General features: G+C 40.4%; 1 protein-coding gene and 1 long non-coding RNA gene across 2 annotated transcripts in view; both read left to right on the top strand.

The window, feature by feature from the left end:
• The window catches only part of LOC138968777 (solute carrier family 4 member 11-like), a gene marked incomplete in the record, with an annotated part of 130,088 nt that overhangs the window by 21,911 nt on the left and 103,177 nt on the right, over nucleotides 1–5,000 (top strand).
• Nucleotides 3,325–4,659, top strand: LOC138968775 (uncharacterized). Its single transcript, XR_011456280.1, has 3 exons — nucleotides 3,325–3,411; nucleotides 4,015–4,126; nucleotides 4,515–4,659. It is a non-coding gene; the product is annotated as an uncharacterized lncRNA (long non-coding RNA).

The raw sequence follows: 5,000 nt of genomic DNA, 5'->3' as shown, positions 1-5,000 counted from the left end.
CTTGACCTTCAGATCTGTTGCTGTCATGCTCCCTCTATCAAGGCCACGGTTTGGCACGTGTAACACGCTATGGTAGGAATGCTTCGCCGCGACCAGCTTGACACGACCCGGTTAACGGGTGTCGGCTTACCAGGTTTATAGAAGTCTCGAGGGTGACTAATTCCAGGTTTCAGTGTCGATCTTTTAGTGTCAGGCCGAAAGATTGACTAAATGTTTGTTTTTGGCTTGGATCGACTTGTTATATTTATTTCAAAACTATTGGCCCTTGCGGTCTCCTATTTTAGAGAATTAGTAACTTTATGACAAAACTGACGAACATTTGAGAGATTTATTTCTAAAGTCATTATGTTTCGCTACAAAAAAAAGATTTTCGATCGAACTACAAAAGATAGATTGTCCAAGCGTACATGTAAACTGGCTCAGGCGGCATTCCTACTGCCTCTCCGGGAAACAAGGTCAAGGATGGACTTGAAGCAGACAGCTCGCACACTCTTAAATCCAGGCACGAAACAGTTTTAAATCTATCAAGTTCTTTTCGGGAACGGGCTGGCCAATAATGACGACAGAATACTCCTTTACAGTTGCTCACAATTAGAATTTTTCTCCGTCCCTGAAAGATGGCTGCATTTAGGAGCGCGCGTCTTTCGTGGTCAGTTTTTTTCACCAACGTAGTAGTTTGTTAAGGAATTAACACAAATCTTTTGAATTATTTTTATTCATTTATGTATGTATTTATCCATTTGTTTACCGGCACGGTTGGCCTAGTGGTAAGGCGTCCGCCCCGTGATCGGGAGGTCGTGGGTTCGAACCCCGGCCGGGTCATACCTAAGACTTTAAAATTGGCAATCTAGTGGCTGCTCCGCCTGGCGTCTGGCATTATGGGGTTAGTGACTGGTTGGTCCGGTGTCAGAATAATGTGACTGGGTGAGACATGAAGCCTGTGCTGCGACTTCTGTCTTGTGTGTGGCGCACGTTATATGTCAAAGCAGCACCGCCCTGATATGGCCCTTCGTGGTCGGCTGGGCGTTAAGCAAACAAACAAACAAACAAACAAATCCATTTGTTTTTTTAATTTATTTATTAGTTTTTTAATTTAATTATTTTAAATGTGTATTTATTTATTTAATTACGTATTCATTTTAAATATTTATTTATTCATTTATTTATATATTTATTTATACTTTTATACAACAACAAACAAACCAAACAAACAACAACAACAACAACAACAACAACAACAACAACAACAACCCACCAACCAACCCGGATACACAAAAGAAGAAATTAATTCGTACCAACTGAGACCCTCTCGCCCTTGTAAAGGACACACCGCTGAACTCTTTTGACTAAAACCACCCAACCGTGATCGGAGCAAAAAATGTAAATGAACAACTTTTCCGGGATCTTGCTGGTTGACGCTATAATTATTTTAGTCTTGTCTACGCCACAACAAAATACACTTATCTGTCAATATGTAAGTCTTCATGCTTTTATCAAAAGAACCCACGACTGTTGGGAAACAAAGAAAGTTTCTCTGCATCTAAGGCAGACGTAAAAGGCCTTTCTAAAGACATTGAGTTTCTTCTTTTAAAATCTAGGAATCAAGTGATACAATGAGGTCTAAGGAGAGATGTTGGTGGTGTTTCGTTTTATACTTTTTTTCAATTTATTTCTTAAATCTTAATTTTTTCATTTTTAATTTTGAAACAGAAGTAAAAGCACTCGTGAACTTTCTATTGACGATTAGTGAAAAAATGTGTCAAAGGCCGGCAGAGGTTGTTTGAAGTAATTAATCATCAATGTGTTGGTTAACGTGCCTTAACACATTCTTTTTCCGCAAAATCGAATTGCACTCAATCCTGCGGCGAATTTGATATTTCATAAAGGTCCGTCTCATTGAAACTTGTCACACACACACACACACACACACACACACACACACACACACACACACACACACACACACACACACAAAAAAGTGTCAATATGACAAAGAATTTAAACAGTGGCAAATCTGTTTGCCTTGTTGAACTGTAGTGCTAAACACCAAAGCATGCTAGCTAAATCTTCTCGGATTAAATGAAACTAGACTTTTTGTTTCGTTGTCTATTGATGGAGAAATCCAGGGGATATTTTCTCTTGTATCGTGATAACATTTTGAACTTTTAGTTTCTTATGTCAAAGCCTGTGGACGGCAAAGAAGCAAAACCACAAACCAGCGAAAAGTGTGCAACTATATATATGGGTAAGATCACTGTGAACGGGCATAACTTGAACTAGCCAGCGTAATACCACCGTCATTTAAACACTCAGAAATGCGTTTTGAAAAACCGTAAGCCTACTCATTAGTTACATTTTAAGACATTTGCAGACTTTTCCGTCAGAAACTGATCATACATGTAGAAAATCGAACAGCCAACGACATTAATCAGATGAATTCCGGAAATAACTCTGTCGGGTTTGTATCGGTCTCAGAAGAATGAATACTCTTGCTTTTAGTGAGGCAAACTTTTCACACGTGCTCCTTTTCCACGTGTTTCAGACATACCCTTCGCTAGTTACTGGCCTATAATGTCACGTGGGAAAGTTTGCCTCAATAAAAGCAAGAGTATTCATTCTATCACAACCCATACAAACCTGACATAATTATTTCCGAACATCGTCTCTTCGATTCGTCGAAGTGGACAAAACGACAACCGCTTCTTCTTCTTCTTGTTGCCGCTACACGTGGAGACCAGTCCAATTGAGAAATGTAGTGGTCATCTGCAGGGACGCCGCCGTGCCGTACAGCTTATCCTGGATGCGAATCGGCTCCGGCCACATCTTCCTTCTCAACAACTGGAAGTTCCCGCAGTCTTGTGGGATGTGGTGGGTGTCCTGCTCTGCTTCTCCACAGGGACACATCGGGGACGGCACAACTTTCAGCTTTGAGTGGAGGTGTTTGTTCAGCCTGTTGTGCCCTGTTCGCAGCCTGAAGATGGTAACTAGTGGGGCTCGTATGTTGCAGACGCACTCATAAATCATTCACATCTTGCAACAAACATCATACTTTGTGATATTGTTCTTTATAATTATTTAAGGGATTTCAGATACAGAGCCACTTCAGAAATCGTTTTTTTGGTCTTTGATAGGGAATAAAAGGCTGCATTTACAGCAGACGAAATTCGTACCAAAAGCGCTCAGCAGTAAATATTCCCAACTCAGCAAATGTAAAATTCAATGGTTTTCCATGCACCAGAAGTTGTCTGCTGATAACACATGCATGACATAAATACTCTCATGGGTATTTTTGTGTTCTGGTATTTAATTTGATCGTTTTTAGAATTTTATATATCCGCAGCATGAAAATTCAAGATGGCGGCCTCCGCAACATTGCGTGTTTTGATTTGAGCGAAAACAACGTTTCTGAAGGTAAGTTTTCAAGAATACGCATCCATTCACCAATGTCACATCATTTTACTGTTTAATTCTCCCCTGGGGTCTGTTATTCATCGGGTGAAGCGCTGAAATGCAGAGACTTTGTTTAATCTTGCAATAGCTCATCAGCTGGATTGTGATGCTGATAGATCTAGATCTATCTGTTGATTACAAGTAAGGAAATCATGATCGCCACGCTGGTGATTTTAAACAAATTAAACGAACTTTGAATAAAGGGCGAGGAGAAAGAGATTGTTCATGGTATAATAAATGATTAGTCCTGCCTACGTTAAGGACTTCCATAAGGTGGGGAGGGGTAGAGTCAAAAACTGAGTGAGGGTAGGCCAGATAGTAGGATGACCAGCTGGAGATAAAAACACTCCACTCCCCATGTCTTTACAGTGTTGTGATCAAACTTTCAAAGACGGTAGGTAACAGACAAAAGCATACAGTGTATGCTAATCAAATGAGATAAGTGGTTTTGAAAAATGAAGAGGTACCGCTCTTTGAGTTTTACAATTTTGGTTTGTTGCTTGTTTCTCATCCTTTTGCTTATTTTAAGTTGACCGTGCATTGGTGTGAATTTTATTTTTACAGGATATATACAAGAGTTACACCACATGCCGGTTCCTGGGAACAAGCGTTCTGCATTTATTCCGGTGCCACAGAAGGGAGCCGATTTCACTAGTAGTAGTACTACTGTATCAAGGTTTGTTACCTAATACATCTTAACAGTAAGATATTTTTATTTGTATTAATTGGAACATGTTTGCACATCATTTGTAAGCGACCTCTGTGAATTTGATGGGTTTAACGTACGAACCCTCACTATGGTCAACATTCTGTTAGCGACTGTTTGAAGCGAATAATGTAGCGGTCAGAAAGATTCCAGAATCAGTTGGGTCACTGGAAACTGTGTTTGTTTGTTTTTTAACCTGAAACAGTAAGAATTATACGAATTCATGAAATATAATTTTCTTTCATTTTGGTCTGTTGTGTGAAGACTTGCTAACCCGGCTTTGACCGACTCTCTGAGATAGTAAACATTATTCAAATACATTCAAATAAAAATGTCACTTTTCATCTTTTGTGTGAAGGGTACCCCAGGCTGATTTCCTGCACCATGGATGTAGAGGAGGCCAGACAGTCTGCTTCTCATTCCAGCTGTGTTGCGTTTTTTTTCTGCTCGTGAAGTGTATCGCCACATTGCCAAAGCCATTGGCCAAGAGAAGTCACCCTGTCTGCCCATTTTGCATAGCCTTACAGGCTGTGACACTATGTCGTTCTTCAATGGTATTGGGGAATCAGAAGGCTTGGGAAGTATGGCAAGCATTTGAAGACGTCACTCAAACTTTCTTCAGGTTGTCTGCTCCTCTTTGTAAGCTAAGTACCACTGACAGGGCAGCACAAGAGCTTTTTGGTGTACATTTGTAGGACAAAACCAGCAACGTACTGGGTGTAAACAGTGCTAGACGGTACCTCTTCAGTAAAAAGAGCTGCCAAATTGACCATAATCCCCTTACAAGTGAGGTGCTGCTGCAGGACATGAGATTGAGAAGAGCCATCTACCTATTAGACTTCCA

Source organism: Littorina saxatilis, linkage group LG6 (genome assembly GCF_037325665.1).
Source record: "Littorina saxatilis isolate snail1 linkage group LG6, US_GU_Lsax_2.0, whole genome shotgun sequence".
In the NCBI taxonomy this organism is placed as follows: domain Eukaryota; kingdom Metazoa; phylum Mollusca; class Gastropoda; order Littorinimorpha; family Littorinidae; genus Littorina; species Littorina saxatilis.
This window is presented reverse-complemented; position numbering and strand designations above follow the sequence as displayed.